We start from the raw sequence: 25519 nt of genomic DNA, 5'->3' as shown, positions 1-25519 counted from the left end.
TCGTGATCCTGAGGTAAATACGAGAGGCACTATCGTCTTTAAGTCCAACTAGTGGCCTATCCTGGCGATATCGAAATCATGGGAAGAAGTACCCGGGATGTACAAACAGTCTTTATCTAGATCGAGCAGGCGGTAATCGGCCCGAGATCTTGGACTGCACATCAATGAAGAGAAGACGAAATATCTGGTGGTAACGTCAGCACCAAACCAGCCAACCAACAACATCAAACAGCACTGGAAAAACTGGTAAAAAAAATAAAAATAGGAGACTACAGCTTTGAGTTGAGAATTTATCTTATCTAGGATGGAAATAACAACCGATAACAGTTATGACGATGAAATCCGCGCACGATTGTTGGCAGCCAACAGACCCTATTTCAGCTTACAAAAATTGCTGCTCGAAACGTCTCACCATAGGGTCAAAGCTCTTAGTATACAAGACAATGACCTTGCGATCTTATGTATTACCCGGAGTCATGGGTTTTGAGTAAGTAAAATCTTCGCCGCGTTCGAAAGAAGAATCCTCCGAAGAATGTTTGGCACTGGAAGATTCCGTAGCGGTGGACGGGTCAGTTAATCCGTCTGAATGAGGATGATCCAGCCTGAAAAGTCTATAAGGACTATATCTATGGTAAAAAAAAAGACGAAGCTGACCCTGTCTGAGATGGAGCGATGGCGTGGGCTAGAACGCTAGACCATTTTTAGGGATATCGAATTGGTGGGCCTTGGCGTAAAACTGGGATGTCTGGAGTTGTTGGGCTGATGATGATGGTGAGGTAAATACGTACGCAGTACGTATACTCTAATTGGATGTTTTTAGGGCTTTTGTGACGAAGGTGTCAATGGCTATCGCCGAAAATGACATTGGTGACGTCATCCCGTCATGATGTTAATGACGAGGGTTAAAAATCGATAATCACGTATCTCATTTGGTTGCAGCCGCACTAACGTGCTGTAGTGAATGTCATGATTGGCATTCTTCATTAACGATTTGAGGGGACCAGAGGTGACGTAAAATGGCGAGGAAGGTCGTATGATTTCATCGGGCTTGACTTTTTGCTTTTGAGATTTCCAAAAGTGCAGGTCAGTCAACTGCAGTTGATCAATGCATTTAAAGTAACCCAGGTCACTGCAATTTAGGGAGGAAGTTATTTGGTGGAAGTCAAAGTTAGTTAAAAAAGAAAAAATTTGAACTATTCAGTCGAACATTGTTAAAGTTAATTGATCGTCATTATTCGAATTTTTTACCTCTACTGTATATTCTGTTGAATAAAGAAACCAAAATAAGTTTCAGAGTTTTTATTCAACCAGGAAGACCCTGAGCGGGGGAATCCCTTGCTTAAAAAGATGATTTATTTTTAAGAATTCCAAATACATTGTTTGAAGCTCATGCTTAATTTCAGTGGGTGTTGAAGAGGAATCTCTCGGGGGGTGTTGAAGTCATTTATGGCAAGAATTCATCCTGTCCCTTTGAAGTTTAGCCATAAGTTTCGACATTGGCTTCCTGACGTACACACTCTTTGTTAATATCATATAATATCTTGTATGGTGCAGATGGCGTAAGAGGTATTATTCCGCATTCCACTATAGTCATGTGGTAAATGATTGATGAATCTGATGTAGCAAGGTCAATTAAATGTTATGCCAGCTTTTCGTGAAGTGACTACAAGATAAAGTCGTATTATGGAAAGTTACAACTTTTCAGTCCACCACAAGGAGATGAAGCTTTACTGTTTACAGTGACAGCTTGTTTCGGTTGACAAGTGAGTCGATTGCCGTTGGCCATCCATCCCTTCTTCACCACAAACGTCTCTATTGTTTTATTCTATGGTTTAGCGTATTTCGTACTTGTCTACTACGTATTATTTTAGTTTATCTGCTAGGTATTATATTAGTATTATCCTGTTCAACTTTTCCAAAATTTTGAAGTTCTGGTCCTTGTCTTGCATCGGCCAGATGGTCCTCAGGTCTTCTCGACGATATTCCCTCTTCTACAATCTGTCTTGATAGTTTATACTGGCCACAGATAAATGATGACCTTAAGAATTGCACAGTATTATTCAACTATACAGTAACAGGAGAAGCAAACATACTCAGTTTACTTGGAGCAAGACAGCAATCCGCAATATTTTCTGTGGATCACCACATTATCCTTGTGCTTTTGTACGTGTATCCTGATAACTCTTTACGCTATACACAAACTTATTCCATTTCATTTTATATTTAACTTTTGAGACATCAGCAATGAAATCCTTAAACTAACATTATCATTTGCAAAATCACAAGTACCTCATTGGGCTGGCAATCAGTATCAGAATCAAATGGCTTAACAACGAAAAGTTTCTCATCAACTTTTCCGTTCTCTCCAGAATGCTAAGAAAGTACTTTGTAATCTTTGAAAGGTATCCACCAAATTCAAATGTAAATTGATTGTCTTTATAACTTTTGAATTCGCAACAGAAGATAAGAACTTCCAACTTCAAAGCCGCGGATGCTTTTACTTTCAATTATTCGTGACAACGATGCTGAGTGTTCCATGCTGACAGGAATTAGGGATTAACTTTGCGGTTCAACGACTGATAAAAGGAAAACTTCGTTCAAGAATTTCTGCTCGCGGATTAGCGGTGATTCGAAAGTATTTGATAAGTATTTGATTTATCGATAGATACAAGATGCCCAGAGAAGTAATTCAAAGTTGTCTGCAGAAGAAATGACCTTAAACTTGTATTGTAAGTAGAAGGTTATAAATAACACGGAAACATTAATCCACTTTCTAAATTATCACCCTCAATTAGCACCCAGCACTACACTTTCCTTTTTACCCACTTCTTTCAATATCTCAATGAATTTCATGAAGTTTTCAAACACTAAGTTAATAAATATCCACTGTTTTACGCACCATTATATCACCATTAACGCCAGCTGCATAATTACACCATAATTCGATTAAAACACTTAATAAATTATAATCGTATCTAATAAAATCTTTCGTTCAGCTTTGTTTGAAACACACTTTCACTGTGACTTCGTGAATCTTATTAGGGTGCAGATTGGGATTGACCTGGTCTCACGCGTCAAGACACTGTGTGATGGTTATTTTTACACCGACCGCACTCCGATTTGAATTATTTTTGAAAATAAGAAAATTTTTTGAATTTAACTCAAAAAAGTGCTGTTGACACCGTTCAGAATGGTAATGACGGTGGTGCTTGTTTTCTGTACTGTTTGGAGGAAAAGCCGCATGGACCATGTTTACAGGAAAATTAGTGAATTTAAGGGGATGCAGTGAGGGAAAAAATATTTTTTTCTTGCCCATAAATTGAGTGTTAATTTTTAGGTAAATAATGCTAAGCGAAGATTTTGCTCGAATTCTCTGTGCAAATAAAAATACTGTGTTTGTTAAATTTAGATAGTCCTATGTTTACATGAATGATAAACTCTTGTTGGATTGGACCGCTCATGGAGTTATTATAAATAGGAAATAGGCTTTACGGGAAAACAAAAGAGAAAAACATCCGAAAATAATATTAGCTAGAATTGAAAAATGCAACACTTTTAGAAATTCAATATAGGAAACGGGAGAAAAATTCTTAAGTAAAGGATATTGAAATGACGGCGGGAGTTAAATTTCAAGACTTATGCAGAAATTCTGAGATTCAAATTTTAAAAATATCAATATCAAAAAAATCTTTGGAAAGTTCGTGGTAATAAGTTAACAGCCGCCTGATGTGCAAAGAATCTCAAAAAAATCTGCCACCTAATATTAAACAAGTCGGGAAACCGGAAACTGGACGTTTGAGGTATAAAAGGTTTTGTATATTTTTTTTATAAAAACATTTGAGTGGACATTTATCCTACATATTAGTACCTATCACGTAATATATGCATATCCACTTTCGCGTGATACATTCAAAGTTTTGAATTTGCACTGAATCGATCATTTTGACCTGTTGTAATTTTTTAGTAATAGTGTAATTTTCAATCTTGGTAGGATCATGCTCTTTTCTATAGCCTACTTTGCTGTAAAAGTTAATGGACTTAGGGGGGTTTTGCAGTCAATTACTAAAAATGATAGTGATATACTATTATTAACTTTATTTAAACAGATATTGGTATGGAGGGTTTTACGGAGTCTAGGCACCATATAGTGGCAGCCTATTGAGTTATCTTCAGATTTTTCGGTTGAGTAGCTTCTGAGAATGGGTCCGTGAAAGAAATGATCACTTTCGACGGGCAATCGCAAAGAAAGTGCCTGATGGTTTCCCCTCTTATCCGAAGCTTCGGCAATGTAAATTGTAAGGTATGGGGAGCATGGTGACATGCTACCCGGGCCAGTGCCCCGTGCAGATCGCCCTAATGTTATATTCATTTGCAGGCGTCTGGCGCAGAGGCTCTGGCGATCGCGTTTCGTTAAAAGCGGGCCAAATTCTCTTTGATTTGGCACAGGTTGTGAACCTTCGCCATCTGAGGTCCGCGGCTGCTAAGTAGGTCGAGTAGATTCGACCGTTGACAGTGGGACACAGATTGTACCCATCGAGGCCAGTCCCCTCCATGTTTCTATGACCGGGGACCCTGGGGAGGATGATCTTGAATATATCGGTCAGACTATTCAGCGCGTTTCAGCACCAGTACATCACCAGCCTGAAAAATAAAGCCCCTGAGTACAAGGCCTCAATGGTCGCTTGGCTATCAGTCAGGTCAGGTCAGGTTTTCAGTATCGCCAGGCTTCCGTTTAGAATACACTGGCTAAATCTGAGAGAGTGTACGACTCGGATATATTGTATATTGGAGAAAACTCCCGCATCGGCTGGATTATCCTGGTTCTTAGCATGGATATTATCGCGTAAGATACCTCTTCAATCCAATACTAATCAAGACTTCTTTGGTGGCGTTGGTACTAACATGGCCAAGAAGGCTGCTTGTATTGCAGTGATCGCTCAACCCTGCCAATTACTTCATCGAGAGCGGTTTCTGTGAATTTGCCTCGGGGTAGCCATTCTGGGGCTTAGAGAAAGGCATTCTCCCCATAATCGTCCTTAAGGGGATGTTCAGGACGGGTTCTAGGGCCTTCAAAATGAAAGAGGTGAGGCTGATTGGTCGAAAGTTCTTCACTTTCGGTATGAAAACCACTTGTGCGCATTTCTAATACTGTGTTACGTATCCCAAAGGGATACAGCTTCGGTAAATCTCGATAAGTCACGAAACAGCCCTCTCTTGCTGCTTCTGTAGCATTATTGGCATTATGCCATCTGGGCCTAGAGATGTATAGGTGGGGAAACTGTTTACAACCTAGTCGACCTTACCCTCGGCAATTACCGATTTCATAGACTGGCACAGCTGGGCGGCTGCATACCCTCCAAGCTGGATTTGGCAGGGCAGGAGACTTTAGAGGCTGTAACGAATGCCTTTTCAAGCGCCCCGATCTTTGAAGTTTGTTTTGTTGTGTTGGGATATATGATGGTTCCATCTATAAATAGCACGCAGTGCATATACGTTGAATATACCCTAAATTCAATTCATGATACTTCATCTTCTAGGGAGTAGTAATTGGACGCAAAAGAAGCAACTTTGTATTACTGTAACTTTGTTAGTAACAGTAGGATTGATTCTCACCAAGTACGCTGCTTCATATTAAAACCTATATAAGTGCAAAATTTTGCAGATATAGAACGAAGGGGGGTCCCGCACTGCTCCACTTTGAAACCAATACCTGGCTCGGAAAGTACTAATCGAGACTTTTGATTTGATACCCCGCATGGCTATGTTCAGTGAAAAAAAATCATCCTCCTTTTAGATGTGTTGGCATTCCCCCCACCACCTTTAAGTTCTATGTGTACCAATATAATTCACCGCATTCACGGGAGTTTCTTATTCCAACCTTTCTATCGAATTTATGTCGTTTTATTTTTAACAAAATTTTGAAAATGAGAGGCTGGCAAATCTTGCCACTAATATGACATAAAGCTCCAATATTCCTCAAACTTTATCGTGACTAATTAATATAGATTTAGTTAATAAAGGAACTTTCACCATAGGCATTGAAAGCATTGGATACAATTCAAAGGTGTAATGTTAGCACATGGGTGAAGAAATGTGTATCTGAGAAGGTAGTCAAAAGGTGTTTGGAAAGGTAGTTAATTGATGATTTGAAGAGTGGTTTTTATTACAATGAGTAAGAGGAAAGAATAAAATTTCGTAATGAACGCAATTGAGATGGTTTAGGTCTGTGCTAGTTGAATTGAAATATTACGGAACCTTTTCCGCCCCTAATTTTAACTAAAATTTACGAGGCTAAACTATTGGTGGACACAACAAACGCTCTTGGATGAAAATATTGAAGGTTAAGTCTAAACAAGTCGGGAAACCGGAAGCTAGACGCTTCAGGTATGAATGGTTTTGTGTATTTCTTTTATAAAGAGATTTGGGTGTGCATTTGTCCCATTAGCATGTAGCACGTAAAAGAGAGAGAGAGGAGCGCAGATTTGACCTAGTATAACTTTGTTAGTAATAGTGCGATTTTCATCAAATTTGGCAGGATCTATACTGTAGCCTACATTACTGCAAAATTTTGTGATTCTAGGGTGAACTTAAGGGGGTTTTCCTGTCAATTACTAAAAATTATTTTAATATACTATTATTAACTTTATTTGAACAGGTATCGATATGGAGGGTATTTCGAAGCCTAGGCACCATATAGTGGCAGCCCCCTGATTTTTTCCAAATTTTTCGGTTGGGTAGTTCCTGAGAATGGGTTCGTTAAAAAAATGACCACTTTCAACCCCCGCACTCCCCACCTTTTCAGCAAAAGTCAAAACTAAGACCGGCTTCGAAAATTACTAACCGAGACCTTTAATTTGATACCCAACATGACTATATTTGATGAAAAAAAAATTTACACCCCCCTTTTGCATGTATGGGTACCCCCCCTTAAATTCGTCATAAGAGGATGTAACTCACTATATGCGTGAGCGTTCATAGTTCCCACCTGTCTACCAAATTTGGTGTCAATCGCTACAACCGTCTCCGAGAAAAATGCGTGTGACGGACAGACAGACGGACAGACAGACAGACAGTAAACCGATTTTAATAAGGTTTTGTTTTACAAACAAAACCTTAAAAACCAATCTTCCCAACCAGTTGTTGTTGTGAAGCACGCTGCAAAATTTAGAATGACATAAAATATTATTTTGCACGTAATAATTCAACTCACTTTTAATAATCCGCGGGACGTTCGTGAGGAACAAGGAGAAGTTGCTAAGGTATACTTTGGAGATCGCCGAGGATCTGGAGGCTCGGGGTATCATCAATCTTATTAAAATATCTGTTTGTCTGTCTGACCCTACTTTACATGTTATTTTTTTGAAAATTATAGCATTTATTGACAGTGAATTGCATGAATAATACATAGTGCGCCCCCCATATGTGCCACAAGAGGATATAACCAGCTTTTTCTTTAAATTAGTAATGTAAAGTAACCAATCAAAGGTCTCAATTAATGTAAAAGTGCAAAATCTTCTAATGATATAGAACGATATTAGAAATATTGGTGGAAACGCTACTATTATTGACAAAATCGCATCTGGTTGCTATTGTCCTCTAAATGGAGCGTAGTGCGTCATTCGCGCCTACGCGTCACTGTTCATGATTTCTGAAAATGTGCTTCAGCTCCCTCCTGAACTTCACGGAAAGTTCACATTTCTCCTCAACTGTTCTGTCACGTGTTTTTAGGGAACTTATTCATCACATGTCTTGCCGCCACAGATTTTGGACAAAAGTGAAGGCCATAGGCAGAAACGACGCTTCTAAGATGCGCAAACTGGTTGAAGATCCCGATGTTCTGACTATTTATATAAACAAGAATAGTGTGATAGTGGGTCAGATTAAGAACCTTGGTTTTATTGGTATTTATCCTCAGTCCGACTCTGCTTGCTGCCTCCTCCGAATCCGGAGTCATGTCCTGGGGACAAAGCAAGAACAAAAAAAATGTAAGTAGAAAAAGGAAATGTAGTCAAATAGATGGAAACAGATTACGACTTAGCAATTTTGGAAAACTTCGGACAGGGGGATACTATATTTTGAATTAAGGAACGACCTTTTGTCGGATTTGATTAAGAGGAAGAGAAGAGAATTCGCCCAAAGTTAGAATGTACAACTAAATACTGCCAAGAAGAAAGGGTTTACCTAAGATCCACAAATTTGGCAACGAGTTCGGGGAAATTATGTAATTATTGCTATAAACTCGTTCAGACAAAATATCACAAAGTGGCTGCTAGGTAAGTTCAAAGAACTAGCTGAACTACCCCCCGTAAAATTCATTTGGAATGGAGTGGACTTCATTAGGAAATTAAAGGATGTGGAGTTCACGTTATCGGGTGAACGGCTAGTATCTTTCCACGTGGAAGCCTTGTTGTCAAGCATCTCGATGAAGGAGGCGCTTCCTTATCTATAGGAGTCTTTTCTAAGAAAAACTCCCACATCCTTGACGTGGAAACGGAAAACTGGTATGCTTATAAAACTTACGGTGATATGCGTGAGAGCTAACTTTAGATAACAAATTAAAACAAGGCTAGGATCCCATAAAGACCGAAAATTGAAACACGAATGCAGAATGCGGGAACAGATATATAAGACGAACTAAAGGACTAGTCTTGGTACGCTGGGGATAGCACGCGAGAGAAGCGACAACTGTCAGAATAAATACAAGGATGGATTTCTGAAATCGATAGTGGCAGAGCGCAGGAAGGATATAGTATCCTTGTTGGACAATATGTTCATAGTTACGGAATGTGAGAACAACGGAAGGCTAGATGCGGAAGAGAGAATGGTAACCCTACTGGAACCAGAGGGAAAAGGATTCAGTTACGGCACGAGCAATATTCAATCGAAACTGCTCAGAGAGGTGGGAAATGAGTCACCTGGTAATAATCAGCTTGTAGCCTCCTAATATACAGTATCCAGCAATATTTTGAGTTTTCTAGTTAACCCAATTAAAATACCACCTAGTAATGAAAATATGGCTTAGTAATCTGACACACGTAGCAGAATAGATCCAGGGTAGGCAATGTTGGTGTACGAAAGAAGGACAAAATGGATGCCCGAAATGGACATCTGATACTAATGAAAAAAATGGTTTTTGCCGAGACTCACACCAGGCCAACGCCTTTCAGTTGATATAATCCATACCTATGCGAGGATTCTGAAATAATACATTCGGAATCAACAATATATGCATCCGCTTCTGGTCACGCTGCTTTGCAAATCGCAAATCTTTCTGAAAAATCTGTTTTTGTCTCCCATAACACTAGGAGAAGGAGTAAGTTGTTCCTCAAAATTAGTGCGGTTCACCATCAAGCAAATGACAGGTTCACGACCACTCCATCAAATTATTGCTGGGTCATGAAGACGAATCGTGTTGAACTTGGTGGTACGAAGGTTTCCGCGTCCGCAAATAGGCGGATAGCAAGTAAGAGAAGGTAAGTGATAGGCGGTAGTGTGGTTTCAGGCTGATCGCAGCGCCTTTTTGGTGCTCACATTCAAACATCTTTCTTGACTACCTTATTTTGGTAAATGACCTGGTAGGAATAAGAAGAGTATGAAGTGGATGCTCCTTTTCTCTGGCCCTGGTCATTTGTACTCCTTTTAAAAAAATTTGGGGTCTCAAAGTTGGGGTTTTGATGTCATCATGGTGAAGTTAAAATTTCAACTCTACTTTCGGAAGGGGTGGTCGAGTAAAAAGGAGGTAGGTTTTCCTCCTTAGCATCGCTTAAAAATTTCGGCTGTCATTCATCTCACATGTTGTGTTCTGTTAAAATGAACCTAATTTGATATTGTAATAACTTGGTGATATAGGAAATAGTCACAATCTTCATTCGGGGTGACTATCGTCAACCGCGTGGGCAGAGCTACTTCGAAACATGGAGAAATTGACCTGAAAGTCCCCCAGCACATAGTTGGGGCTCTAACCGGGCTGGGGAATATGGGGAGTACTCATTTTGTTCCATAAAATATTGTTTCACAATTCTTAATTACGGCATAAATAATCTTCTTCTTGTTAGTCTTGTCCGTGCAAATACTCGTAGAAATAACCTATATCGCAACTTCACTGGCAAACATGAATTTCGATTACGTAATGACTTTTGATTAATCTCCCGTGCGTCATCGAACTAGAATTTTAGAAGTTGCGGAGAAATATTTTCTTATCCCAACAAAAAAAGATTTTTTCACTTCTAATGCTCGCAAGCGGTACATACGTGTGATGGACAGGCGTAAGGCAAATAATTATTCAAGGTTTCTTTCTTAACACAGGACTTCTTACGCGCCGATATGTGACATATGCGTGACCCACTGATAGCAGTACGAGCAAACCAAATTTCTATCAAATAAACTAAATTCTTTTTTTTACCGTTCATAATTCCCGCTTTCCTTTGCAAATTAACATTTTTCTTAGGTTCTCCGTCTGTCGGTCTACGCCCATACATCGATTTTTCGTCCGCAAGCACATACTTTTTTAAAAAGTAAATTGGAAAATCCCCTACCACAATCCAAATTGTTTCTCCTTACTAAAGAAACCAATTTTCCTTGACCTCCTAATACCTTCTGTGATCAAGTGATCAGAAAAACTCCGTCCTCGTTCCAATCGCCCAATTCCCAAGTTCTCCATTCTTGGTGATTTCCACGAGGAGTGAGTGAAGTTTAATCACTAAGGCAACTAAATATCAGTGAGGCTCCATTCGGATACAGTCAGTTATCATCTACCTAACCTAAATTGTCCAATTCTCTCCTTCACGATCAAGTCGGCCTGCTTCCGGGCAAAAAAAATAAAACTCACTTTCCTTTGCTTTACATTACCCGTCGCTGGCATGCCATCAGATTATCAGCTGTCATACGAAGAAAAGAAAAATTCAAATATTGTCACGTATAGTCGCAGAAAACTGTTGTTCCCCATTGCCGGCATTGATCCGTTAGGCAAAATGCATCTAATTGGACGTGGGCATGGGTATGTACAAAGCATTGTGATGCCAAACATTAAGATCAATGGCAATTTCTGGGTAGGAAAGCGCATAATGACATGATTAGTAAATAGGACTTAGGATTTCGGGAGTTTCGAATGTTGGCAGGACTTGGGTAGAACTTTTGAAAATATGTCAATTGTGGCTAATGGGAAATATAGTTCTCTGAGAGCCAGCCTGTCACTCTCCGGGGGTTGACATGTGTTTCTCTAGGAGCCAAGCCTTTCGGCTACCAAGATACACCCTGTTTGAAGTAATCCCACTATTAACAAAATGCTTTAGATCTAGACTGGGGAACTCATTAAGTAGTTTGTAGGTTAAGGTTAGGTAGAGGTTAGCTGACTGTATCCGAATGGAGCCTCACTGATATTTGGTCGCGTCGTGGAAAAGTGCGTCTGAGGAATGAAACAGGCCTCAGTGGCGGAGGCACTAAATAATACCTACGCTTTCTGAAAGAAGGCTTGGGATGGGAAGAGACCTTGAAGAAAGCTTAGGATAGATCTAAGTCATCAAGCGATGAACTGGAAAAGAGGGGAGCAGCGGAGATCAGCCCACAAGGGGGTAATGCTCCTGAGAAACCACAATCCGAGTCCAAGAAGGGGAAAATTTCGCCTTTAGCTTTGCTATTGCTGTGCTCAATTATTTCTAGAACAAATACCCTTGAGGAAAAGGAAATCATTGAATATGTCATTGTCGGACGGATATATAATGGAGGACGTTCCAAAATTATTCTGGATTTTAGCCAGGTTTTATGCTGGTAGACTATTTAATGGAGGACAAATTGGAATAGTTCGGAATCACAGTCGGTAAAATGTTAGGCTGAAAGGGAACAGAACTCTCAACATTACTGGGAATGATATACCAGGAATGGGGGTCGAGAAGCTTCCAGACTTTGAACTCGTTCAAAGTGAGGATGTTCACAACATTTAGAACCAAAGTGGAAGGCAAAGCTAACGTTCTCACCATCTGGTTAAATGAACGAACCTTGGAGGCAATTAAAAGCGGTAATTTCTGTATCAATTTCAGATTCGGTACTACCTCGACACAGTTGCAGAAGGAGAAACCGAAACCGGGTACTTCGGGGGATATATGGGATGCGAAGTCTACCGTGACCCTTGAAGGTATTGTGGAGGTTATAGAAGCCGAAAGGACAGGATTGAGCAAGGAAGCGGACTTGTTGTCCATTGAGGAGGAGATGTTGGACGATCTAGACCCGGACCTTGTAAGCCTTAAGGCGGACCGCGAGTCACAGGAAAGTGCCATCTAGGAGAGGAGGACGATACGATGTTGTTGAAAAGCTCCAGCAATGGAACCAACGACTAGAATTAAGATAGCCCGGTTAAACCTCTACTAAGGAAAAGCTGCATCCGCAGGAATAACAAGGCGATTTTCAAAGACAATGCTAAAATAATACTGGCCCAAGAACCCTGGATGCAACGGGTGCAGATTCGTGGTTTGCATTGTTTTATTAAGTAAGACAACTGACCTTCTAATTGTGAACCCCCAACTGTAAGTCAATTTAATATATTTTTCATTGCCCTTGTTTGAAAGTCAAACTGGGTCAGTGTTGCGACCACTTTTGCACAGTCATGTTCATTATACTCAGGTGACGGCTCTTTAAAATTGAAATAGCCGTAAAACGGCGTAGAGATAGAAAACGAAAATGTACATTTTATCCCTACATATCACTTGGATTAGTTTAGTCTAATGGGATGCAGTCAAACACTATTATTCAATTTTGTGCTCCTTATTATTAAGTTTAAATCTCCATCTCGACTGCGCTGGAGTGGGGAGAGCAGATGGAGGTTTCAATGGGATTAGAAAGGAGATAAGACTTTTCTTTTCTTCCTGAATATTCTTCCTCCGCTTTCTCCCTCCAGGGTGGGATTGGAAAAATGGGTAGGAGAAGGGAGATCTTCCACCTTCCTCTTGAAAATTCAGTCCTTACCGGTATTGATAATGGGAAAAGAAGTAATATAATAGTAGATTTTTTTGGCAGAAAACTGGGTTAAATTAGTCTTTATGAAATGGATATTCTCCAATAAGTTTGCCAAGATCACCCAGCCCTTCGGCTGCTATATATTCGTACAACATATTTATATTTCATCAAGTGTCAAATCAGCAAATGTGGTTTGCATTTGTGTTCTAATTTTGCTTCAATATCAAGAACTGAGAAATTCTAAAAAGTAGTCAAAAAGCAACATAAAAGTTAATTAATAACACCCACATGTTCCCGCCATCTCTGTTTACACACATCTTCATGTAATATTTTCCACAATGCGGAATGTTTAAACATTTATCATTTCATCTAATACAGTGGATTACAATCATGAATGAATTCATTAGAAAGAATAATTTATTGCGAAAAATCGCTGGTGACAGAGAAAGTATTTAAAAGTTTAGGAGAAAATAGAAAGCAAAATAGAAGGCATTTGTGTTGAAATGATAACTTGCCTGTGTTAAGCTTTCGACACCTAATAATTGTTCTAATTCATTTTGTGCTCATTTCAAGGAATTTCCGGGAAAAAATCGGTTTCACGTGGAAAAATCAGAAGAATTTAGGGTGTTCATGAAAAATGGATATCGACGTTTTATTTTTTTGATAAGAGAGCGATATCCTTTAAAACACTGCAATGAAATATTCTTAGTTTGACGAATCAAGAATTTATCATGAAAGTTTTATCAGCATAAACTAATATCCATAAGATGCACTTCGGAAGCTGCGATACTCAATTTGAGGGGATTGACAATTAAATTCAAAAGGTAAAGTCCAGAAGGATTATTATGCAAAAAGGCGTTGTAATTTGTTTTATGTCGTAAAACATAAATTTTCTGCAAGTATGGAGCAATAATGCTATTCATTATAAAAATGGAGATGATCCTTTACAGACATGTCTATATTCAATAAGAGACGGGATATTCAATCTATTGATATTAGTACTATCCAAGTCTGCTCCCCCCATCCCTAGTACTGTTTATATCCATTCAAGAAACATCAATCATACTAGCAAGTCCCATTGAAGCCTTTGCAAGCGTCACAATTTATTCTCATAGAATTAATATCTAATCCCCATTTCAATGATCATGTGGTTAGCAAGCCTGTGCCTTACAAATAGAGAGTACGAAATGAGATAACAGTATCTGCCTGCATCCCATTATATTAATTTTATCTAAACGATATGTAGGGATCAAACGGACACTTTCGTTTTGAAAGTCAGCAAGTAAGTAAGATTCAGATAGATTAATGTTAATTATACTGCCATCAAGTACGAAGGCTACACAATCAATAATCTGCCCATTGAAGGAGCACGGTGTCCTTCCTACGATTTCGATACGCTTTTAGTCTTTATTGTTAATCGACCTGGGAAGGTCATGGAAATGATGGCATGTCGCAGAAGAGATCTCCAGAGGACGATAGACGATAGGAAATATTCGCTTAGACGCACAGTAATAGGATAATGTGGGCCTAATGAAGATGTACTAAATGCACTTAGGGCTAATAGATCTTTACTATAAAGGCCACAAAGTATCTCGCTTTGGAATGGAGTTTCGACTATTGTCAGGGTAAAGTTCATCAGCTTAGCCTAGTGTTCAGAGTGTCATACGTAGAAGGTGAAAATAGGCATAAGTAATGTGACTCAAATTGAGAGGATGCGAAGGACGAAGGAGTCTATTTATTCGTAAAAATGTTTTCAGTGGCAGAATAATCCTAGCAAAGCTAAAGTAAAATATAAGTACTGAGAATACATCTTAATATGCCGTCCTTCGACCTATTTCAGAAGAACGGAGAAAGTTTGCAAGAGTTCCATAATTATATTCAATAGAAAGCAGAAATAATACACACTTAATGAAGAAGAGATTCAAGGATGTTAGAGTTTGAGGTTTAATTATGTGCGACGAGTTTTGACTAAACAAGATAGCTCCAGCTGCTTACATGAATGGAACGCTCTCTCAAATACAATAATTCAAGCTGAGGGAATAATTGCTATTCTGCTTATATGTATGTATAACGCCCACTTTTCACACTTCCGAAATAAGTACTTCAACTTCATGACAGCGATGACGCCTACAGACGCCGATAGAGCCGTCAGTCATTAGGCATGCAGTCAAAGTTCCTAGAAATATCCTGTTTGTAAATATATCATTAGTCCATCTATTTTGCACGTCGAAAATACAGTAACTTATGTGGCATCTTCTTAAGTGATGTCATTTGGCGAGTGGGATGCAAACAATGTTGGATAATGTCTTTCCTGGAGTACTTTTACTAGGGTCGCTTTTTTGAAGATTATGTCGTTGGAAGTGCGTTGTAAGTTTTCAGTGGTTTTTGTACTCTTAAGGGCTCTATTCTCTGGATATACATCAAATAACACTGACCCATTCACATTGCATCAATTGCTACGAGGTGATCATTGCTCTACTAAACATGATAATATGATAAATGCATTGGCTTTCAAGGGGATGCTTTATGGGGATGAATTCTTCTTTACTGAACAATGGTATTGGATACGGACCTAGACTGAATTTGAAATGCTATCTCACTTCGTGCCTTTAATACACTTTTTCTGTATCGACTCCACCAATGATGCGGTTATTCGTAGGACTTTATCAGCAGCAGGAAATAGTCCCAGTTTCAGTAAGCAATAAAGAAGGGAATCTATCATAGATAAACAATGCGCCCAGAATGAGGTGCTTAATCCATGCTTAAAACTATACCAGGAGGAAGAATCGAACGGACCAAGTGGCAAGGAGTAGCAGTATCTACATAGCATCGGAATTGGGCTGAAATAAAATTCGAGCTCCGCGAAACGGCACTTCGAGGTCTGTGAGAGGCACTTCGAAAGTTTCTGCTTTAAACCTGCCCTACGGGATCGAAGCGGCCTGTCAGCTACGGCTGAACATTCCACAGTCCATACACGTCCCGACAAGCTTGACGGCACCATAAGTTCAACTCAGGCCGTGAAAGACGTTGAGATGTAAAGCCGAGATATTTTTGTATATCAGCATTTATAGCAGAAGGTGCACTGTCGAGATGGTCTGTTCAATGACCGTCAGCCTGGTCCCTCAACCTGTACACGTACGGATTTGCTTCATCTCCGTTTCAGACAGCCAGACGGCCGAATCGTTTTTCAATTGATCACCGGCCATTTGTACAGTCCAAAATCACAGAAAACCCAGTTAATTGTGTCCCGACTAAGGGTTAATTACGGGCTGTTCAGGCGTAATTGACAAGGCGGCCCGATCGTGACGACCTTTTTCGCCTCAGTGTCGTTTCCGGGGGACTGTGCTCTCTTGCGATAAAACCTCGATATTTTGGCCCGTTGGTGCTTGGTTAACAAGATAAAATTGAAAGTGAGTAAATGCCACTGGATGCCCTATTTACCTAACCCCTTCCTGGCATTCCTTCCCTGTGTGACAGACAGACAGACAGGCCGACAGACAGACGGACGGCCTGTGAGAAGTTATCAAATCTCCCAACAGGCGTGACCCCAGGTGGCGGATAATAGCAGATTTATTGATGTGTAAATATGTGTTCATGCACTTTTCTGACTGTCAATGGGCTAGTGTTTGCTTATCTCTGGTGCGTGGACCAAATTGGCTATGGGAAGGATACCCAGAAAATAAAAGCATGGACGAATTGAGAAGGAGTAAAGTTACCAGTGGAATCTAATGCTTCACGTGTTTTAGATTCGGAGAAAAATGTGTTCAAACGAAACGCAAACCTGCCAAGGCAAAAAATAATAGCCTGATCGGAACGCCAAAAAGGCGATTTCGACACCCATCACACCTGATCAAGAGGTATTCCAGCAGCAGGAAATAGATCCATTCCGGAAAGGCTCATCAATTTTACGATTTCCTCCAATACCAAAGACGGCACAGAGAAAACTCATGGGAGCTTAGCAATTAAAAAAGTGAAAGGGTCTGTGAAAGGAATAATCTGGACAAGACTCACCGAAAACATAGCCTTGACTCAGAAGAACTATCTTTTATGCAGCTTGGGGCTCAAATAGTTGAGCTGTTCGAATTCATCTAGGAAAAGCACAACGTGAACCAAGCCATTAAGATCATGGTGAGACCCATCAGGGTGCTTTCCAATAGGTCGCAGGAAGAAAGAAAGAAAACCTAAGAAAAAGCCAACTAGCCCAGCCCCAACAGTGCCACATGCGACCCAAGTGGCATGAAAGCACAAGGTGATTGACCTTCGCACAAGTAAGAGAGTCTGATACAAAGAGGGGGAAACTTTAAGGAATCAACAGGCAACAAAAAGGAAAAAAGGCGCCCTGATCAGTCGAACAAACGGAACTAAAAGTTCAGAAGGGGGAAAACATGTGCCCAAAGTGGGAAAGCCGGCTAGCCAAGCGAAATCAAAGGAAAACAAAACGGTGATTGGACTAAGTTCGTAAACAAAGAAAAGGAACAAGAAACCAAAGGTGCGAATTCGCCCAGACGCAATTGTAATTTCTAGTAAAGGAAATCTATCGTATGCGGAGATATTGGAAAGGTGAAAACTGATCCAGACCTAAAATACCTAGGTGGAAACGTCAGCAAGATCCTGAGGACCCGGAAAGGGGATTTGATGTTTTAATCTGAAAAAATACAACATGGAAAAACTGACGGTTTTCGTAATCAAAGTTATAAGCTCCTTTGGGGAGAATGTCGCAGTACGTTTCCAAAAATTTGAGATCTATATACAGTGCAAGGATCTCAATGAGGTAACATCCAGGAAAGATATTTGCACTGCCTGCAAATAACAACTCAAGTTGGAGGACTTCAAGGAGGAATCTATCATGAGCTGATGGTGGTATTCAAACGGCCACAATGCGACTGCCAGTGTAGGCATCGCAGAAGTGGTTCACCGTGGAAAAGGTTCGAATTGGGTGGGTTGTTTGCCGACTAAAGGAACAGATCTCTCTAAACATGTGCTTCAAATGCCTCATGTTTGGACACTTCGCGAAAGCATGCACCAGCGGCATCAATCGGTTCCATCGATGTCGAAGGTGTAGGGAGAAAGAACATATTACCAAGCAGTGTAATAGGGACCCCAAGTGCATTTTGTGCGAAGGAAAGGAGGGACCGGATAACCGGCACATTGCTAGAAGGAGTAAATGCCCGGAATTTATGAAGGCATAAGTGCAGTGAAAAAATTAGGTTAATACAAATAAACCTTAACCATTGCAGGTTCGCAAAGGATTTGGTTGCACAGACCACTTACGAATGCGTGATGCAGATTGCTGTCATTAGTGAACCGTACAGAAACTCTGACGTTGGTGTATGGGCCACAGATTCGACTGGTGGAGCGTTGATATGACCGTGCGGTCGTCAAGCCATACAATATAGCATGGGTCAGGCGGCTAGTGGCTTTGATTGACAATAATAAGCGGTGTATTCATATACAGCTGCTACGCCCCTTCGAGCCTCACACTGTCTGAATTCGAAGACCGTTTAGACGAACTGTTCGCGACGCAAGACGATGAGGTCCAAAGGTGATAGCCGGTGACTTTAATGCGTGGGCAATCGAGTGGGCAGCAAAGAAACTAACGCAAGGGGGCGGTGTTTATTAGAAGTATTCACCTAGTTGGATGCGGTTCTGGCCAACGAAGGTGATGTAAACATTTATCGGAGAGGGGGATGTAGTTCAATTGTAGATCTGACTTTTGTCATCCCTGTGATATGTCCTGGTAAGTTAGCGAGGACTTTGTGTACAGCGACCACCAAACAATTCCCTCTGAACTAACAATGGAGCCACAAGGCATTAGATTGGCACCGCGGAAGTCGAAATGAAAAAAAAACACCCGGATGGTCTGCAAAAGCGATGGATGAACAAATATTCATGGAGGTGTGGCTAAACCTGCCTAGCAAAACAGGCACTAGAAGACCCAAGTCTTGGTGGAATAGTGAACTTGCCAGCCTTGGGTCGATTTGCTACAGAATGGCTCAGATCGATCAAGGGAAAAGGAGCATGCCCATAGGGAAGCCTGCAAGAATCTCAAGGACGATTCAGCGGCCGTTCATCTCCGCATATCACGCCTTATGCTCTTGTTAAAAATAATCCCGGCGTTATTTCCCCAGCAAGGAGGGGTAGACACACCTTCCAGCGCCCACCGAATGTGACGCTGATTGCACCAACCACCAGGGACGAGCTGCTGGAGATCGGCAGTCGAATAGGCGACATCGAAGCTCCAGGTCTGAAGGGCATACCGAATAAGGTCAGCAAGCTTGCCGTCAAATGTAGACCGGATATGTTCCCAGAAGCTGCAGCCGCTGCCTAAGACTAGTAAACCTACAGGGGATCGTCCTCCTATAGACCCACATTCTCTTCTAGACACTTTGTTGGAACGGGTAATTTATAATAGATTACTCCTGGTTGCCGGGAGCGAAGGACGCATTTTAGATCGGCGGTATGGGTTCCGTAAAGCCAGATCACCCATTGATGTTATCAAAATGGCTATTGACTTGACCGAAAATGCAATTCATGGAAGGAGTTGTTCCCGCAAATATTGCGTCGTGGGGATTATGAATGTGAAGAATGCATTCACCTTAGCCAATTGGAACCTTCTACAAAAGTCTCTGACGACGATCGGTGTTCCCACCTACCTCGCTGCTATTGTCGATAGTTACTTACAAGAGCAGTCATTCTGGTATAATAAGTATGATGGACCCAAGAAGTGTATTGTTTTCGCGGGTGTCCCACAGGGCACTATACTTGGCCCACTACTGTGGAACATAATGTATAATGATTTAATTAACCTTCCGGTTCCGGAGGAGGCCACGGTGGCGGGTTACACAGACGATATACCACTGGTAGTGGTCGCCAAGCATCTCGAAGATGCTGAGTTGCACTCAAGCAAAGCAATCAATGCGGTAAAGGCTTGGTTAGAGAGTGCTGGGTTGATAGTCGTGGAGGGAAAAATGGAAGCGGTGTTCATCACCAAGCGGCGGAAGAGAAATCACGCCTGTATTAGAATTGGGAATTTTATCATCACTTCCAAGCTGGCCATCAAATATTTGGGAGTGATGATAGACGGAAAATTAAATTTTAAGCAGCACATAGAGCATACTTGCGAAAAAGCATTCACTACGAGTTACCTCTGGCAAGGATGACGCCGAACGTAGGAGGGCCGCGGCATACTTGCAGGTTACTCATAGCCAGGGTGGTGAGTTCTATCTTGCTGTATGCGGTCCCAGTTTCGGGAAAAGCGCTGCATGCTTTAGGCAATACATATAAATTGAGTCTGGTCTACAGAAGAACAGTCTTAACGGTGTGTTCTGCCTTCACTAACGTTTCAGATGATGCAGCGTTCGTCATCTCGGGAATGATAATGATTGACATTCTGGCAACCGAGATGATAAACATATATAACACCAGTCCCATCTGTCCTTTATCGCAGGGCAAAAGGCCGAAACGAAGCGGTCCATTAGCAGATAACAACAGCCATGGGACCTGTTAGAAACTTGACTGGACTTACAGTTTGATCGCTTCCATCGGCGAATGGTTGGAGAGAAAGTATGGGGAGATCAATTATAATCTCACCCAGTTTCTCACTGGCCATGGAGGATACCGTCAATATTTGTACAGGTTTAAATTGGACACCACACCTGATTATCCAAACTGTCACGGGGTGCCAGAGGACCCAGCGCACATATTCTTTCAATGTACTAGGTTCGTGGAAGAAAGGAGGAGCCTAGAAAAAGCTCTTGGTGAAGTGCTCTGGAGGATTGAGATGCGATCAATTTCATGATCGTAGCAATCCAGGATAAACTGCGAAAAGCAGGAATAGGGGTCGTTACGAACCACGGGGGTAGAAGGAAAGAGACCTAGCTAAACTAAGCTAATTCCGCCCCGTGATGTAATACTTAAAGGTGATTCCACGGAGTAGGAGGGGATCCGGGGTTGGTTTTTTGTGGGTAAAAATCCCACACACTGACGTGCTTAAAGAAGAGAATCAGTAGATAGCCAGTTCCTTTTAACTTGTTTAATTCATAAAATAATACAGAATTTTAAACCAGTTAATTTTTTAGTTACCGAACGCTAGCTTATAACCATTGAATTTACTACAAATTTCTTTTATCGAAAACTAAGTAAAGTAACATACACATGTAGGGGCAAATCTTAAAATTTCTTTAGACAATATCCTAAGGACATTTCCAACGACTCACCAAAAACACAGGTGGAGAATTGAGTTTCAAGGATGCTAAATGGGTAAAATGCGGGGAGTTGTACTGTGTTAGCCTACGCTCGTGTAGGCAGGTAACGGTCATTTGGGCAGAGATTATGGAAATGGACGTGTCATTGCAAAGGGATTATTGCTTGTACTATTGTCAGGATTATCTTTAAACATGCATTGTTTGTGCTTATTGGAGTAATTCCTGGGAATATAAGGTTAAATTGAAGAAATGTTGACGATAGGCAAGGAGGATATTTTAATTTTCCAGGTTAAATGGAAGAGTCAGACGAATTCAGTAAGCATTGGTCAATAGTGCTTGCTCGGCAGAAGGTTGTCGTACGGAGGTCCCATTAGGTTGGATTCAGGTGTGTTTGACTATAGTCCATGAATTAAATGTCGTCTCCATATATGTAAATTGAAATGTTTTGTGTATATTTGAACTTTCTCCCAGCAACATTTCCTTTCGAGGAGTCGATACATTTTGTAAATATTTGCTTACAAATAACAATCATAAAGTCGAGCACGAGCGGTTCAGCTAAATATAATTTAGAATATCAAATTTTATTAGGTGAGTTGGAATTATGAAAACAACCAACTGTTTTCGTACCTTGCTATGCAGCTTGAATTTCCAGGAAGCTTTTCGCAATATAAATTCATTGAGTATTTTGTTTCTCCCACATACATCCATCTTGAACTGGTTCTACTGGGAATGTGCGTCTCCAACTAATGCCGTTCATATTAATCAAAAACAAAGTCGTAAATAAAGAGCACATTCTTTGAATTTCAAATTCACAACAAATCCTGTTCATCCCCCTTAAGTAGATTTCGCGGAAATCTATCACAGCAATCAGTAGATATATTTATCCGACTGAGACACTTCATAATGGACTCTACGGACCGGTCAATTCCATTTCTTTTTGTGAAAAGACAGACAGACAGTTTTCGGAAATTGACTCATAAATTTTCAATCTGTAGGTGCAAAACAGAAAGAGGCACGTATTTTTTGAAATTCCTGAGAAACTTACGTTTCAGAACCTATTAAAAAGTCGAAAGACCAATTTAAGCGTTTTCACCAAAGGAGCGGAAACTTAAGATAACAATCAACGTAAACTTGATTTGTAGATACAGATACCAATTCATTTATCCATAATCTGGTGAGACGGATCCAGATGTGTAGGAAATGAAAAACACGTGCAACATGGAGAGAAAATCAGAATTTTGTTTTGATGATTTCTTGTCTGACATGGATTTACTCACAGCTCTTTATTGGTGCCTTAATTTGATAGTACAGTTGAATTGCAAATATTTACTAAAATAGTTCGTTATGATTTTAATTAGAACATGTTGGGGTAGTGCTGAGTCCGGCTGGGAGGCTATTTAAGTTTATGATGTACATATGAAGTCAGGACATTTTACTTTTTGGATGTTGGGGTGCAGAGCCAATTGATAAATGTTAGTGGAATTGGTAAACAGAAGGGCTGCTGTTGCCTGCTGATTTGTTTAGAATGGGCAAATGGAGCATTTATTTGCAGATGAACATAAGTTGGGAGATGGTGAAACAGATTAGATTAATTACCTATGGAAATTTATATTATATATTGGTTGCTAAATTCCCTATACAGTCATATATATGTATCTAATTAATACTTTCATGAGCTAATTGACGACCCTTGAAAGAAATCAGGTAAAGCGTAGGTATTAATTTGAAAGTACATAATACTACATACTACTTTTAAACTACATAGTTATAGTGTAGAAATTAAAAAAAATAAAAATAAAGTTGAGTGCCCTGATTTATGTAAACGAACGCCCATCAATGATCAACAAGTTAAGATATTCTGACGAATAAAAAATCAGTTTCATACGTCATGCATTTCTTTCACACTGCTTAGCTATCATATTTGTTCTCATTTTCAACATTCCATATTCTTTCCGGTCTGCTTTTGTTATGATGTTTATGTTTCCTATAAATTCGGTGTTATTCTCTTCAACACTTTCTGGTATTCAGCATCCAATATTAATTCCGGAAAAAAGATTTGAAACGAAGTAAATCTACTGAAGCAAACATATTTTTTTCTTGTAGCCGGTAACAAGTCTAATCAACGAACATGAAGCGATGGAGTCCTTAAAAGTCCGTTTCTTTTCAAACTTTCTACATATTTCCATCAGTACCGTTCACTGAACGTGGTTGAAGTTTATTTGCAAAACGAAACCTTATTAAAATCGGTTCAATGTCTGCCTGTCTGTCCGTCACACGTACTTTTCTCAGAAACGGCTATACCGATTAGCATGAAATTTGATGAGAAGGTGGGAACTGTGGACGCCCAGACATGCAGCGAGTGATATTCTTCTAGATTGAGATTTAGGGGGAGGGGGAAGGTTCCCCATACATGTAAAAAGGGGGTGTACATTTTTTTTTCACCAAATATAGTCAAGTGGGATATCAAATGAAAGGTATCGATTAGTACTTTTGGAAGCCAGTCTTAGTTTTGAGATATATACAGTTACTCAAAAAAGTATCCGGACATGACCGTTGTATAGATATTTTCAAAGAAATATAAATAATTGTGGCACATTTGCTTAATGATTAATTGTTATATTTATCTTTGATTGGTTTATAATAAATTTCCAAAAAAAAAAATTTCTCAGTTTCCGCTTTAAAAAAAATAGCTCCGCTGTTAAGAACGCTACAAAAAATAAAGTCAAAAAAGTATCCGGACAGAAAGCGTTTGAAGGAAACTTACCCCTTTAATGTAAAATTTAATATCTTGTTGGACCTCCTCGATTTTTTATTACTTCCCTTAGTCGACTAGGCATCGATTTGACAAGTTTCTCACAAAATTGTGGACTGATCATCGCCCACTCTTCCTTCAAAGCTTTTCTAAGTGTAATTAGACTTGAAATTTCACAGTTTTGAATTTTTCTTTTCAAATGTTCCCACAAATGCTCTATTGGATTTAGATCCGGACTTTGCGCCGGAGTATCTATCACTTTTGGGCAATTGTACAGCCGCCAAAGTCTACAAACGTAGGAGTTATGTTTGGGATCATTGTCCTCATAATAACAAAAATGCTCCATTTGCATTTTCCTTGCGCTTTGAAGTAAGTTTTCCTTAAGGACTGTGAGATGCTGATATTTGTCATATTTCCCATTTATAAACTTTAAATTGCCAACTCCCGCTGCTGACATACAGCCCCATACCAACTGAGAACCACCGCCATGTTTCACCGTGCACTTTAAATTTTTCAAATTCAGCTCCGTATTTGGCTGCCGCCATACAAAATTACTTCCATCTGATCCAAATATGTTATATTTGCTTTCGTCGGCAAATATAACGGTTTTCCAAAAATCGTAAGACCTATTTATATGTGCAATAGCAAACCGTAGCCTTTTTTGCCGATTTTGCTTACTTATATAGGACTTTTTTCTGGGAACTCTACCGTGGAAATTATTCTTTCGAAGAATATTTCTAATTGTTTCGACACTTGTAACTTTACCAAACCTCTTTTCCGCCTGAGCTCTCAACTTAACTGCACTTAGTTTGGGGTTTATTTTCATTTTCCGCACGATCCATCTTTCTTCTCGGTCATTAAACTTTCGTGGACGGCCTGATCGCCCTTTCTTATCGATGAAACCCGTTTTTTTAAAGCGTGTAATTATTTCATGAACCGTCGATTTATTCACTTTCACGATTTCCGCGATCGCTCGTATCGGTTTGTTGTCCTTGAAAAGATCAATAATAACTTTTCTAACATCACTACTAATCTCCCGCGTTTTCCGACCCATCTTTATTAAACGTCTGTATACACAGAAGAATTAAATGCACTAATAATCAATGTTTAATCACCATGTTAAATCAAAAGACAACTCAGTTGCAATATTGTGCATTTTCCAAGAATTCATCGCTGTCCGGATACTTTTTTGACTTTCATAACAAGCATATATACATAAATTCTCAGAAAAACAACTGTACTAAATCCAAATGATGATTTTTTTTCGCTCATTCGAAAGTGTTGCTATAAAATATTATTATCGTGGAAAACGAAATTACGTTACTATTTTACAAATCTATGTTTTTCGCATTACAATTCTAAATTAACCATTGTCCGGATACTTTTTTGAGTAACTGTATATAAAGGCGGGGGTTGGAAGGGGTCGAAAGTGATGATTTCTTTAACGGACGCATTCTCAGAAACTACCCAACTGAAAAATCTAAAAAAAATCATGAAGCTATATGGTGCCCAGGCCTCAAAATACTCCCCATATTGATAGCTGTTCAAATTAAGTTAATAATAGTATATTACCATATATTTTGGGAAATTGAGTAAAACCTCCCTTAAGTGCATC

At 39.9% G+C, this 25519-nt stretch overlaps 1 protein-coding gene across 3 annotated transcripts in view; it reads right to left on the bottom strand.

Moving 5' to 3' along the window:
* Positions 1-25519, bottom strand: part of LOC119649949 (tyramine/octopamine receptor) — a 121497-nt gene that overhangs the window by 21364 nt on the left and 74614 nt on the right. The window contains exon 1 of one of the 3 annotated variants that reach the window (XM_038052369.1): positions 2900-3166. The exons of 1 other annotated variant lie outside the window; for it this stretch is intronic. The gene's annotated coding sequence lies outside the window, so the exon portion shown is untranslated. Of the gene's footprint in view, positions 1-2289; positions 2640-2899; positions 3167-25519 lie in introns of those variants that run through there. One more of the 3 variants, XM_038052371.1, reaches the window with a different exon arrangement.

Source organism: Hermetia illucens, chromosome 2, assembly GCF_905115235.1.
Source record: "Hermetia illucens chromosome 2, iHerIll2.2.curated.20191125, whole genome shotgun sequence".
Taxonomy (NCBI): Eukaryota; Metazoa; Arthropoda; class Insecta; order Diptera; family Stratiomyidae; genus Hermetia; species Hermetia illucens.
Note: the sequence above shows the minus strand (reverse complement) of the source record. Positions and strands in the feature narration are given on the sequence as shown.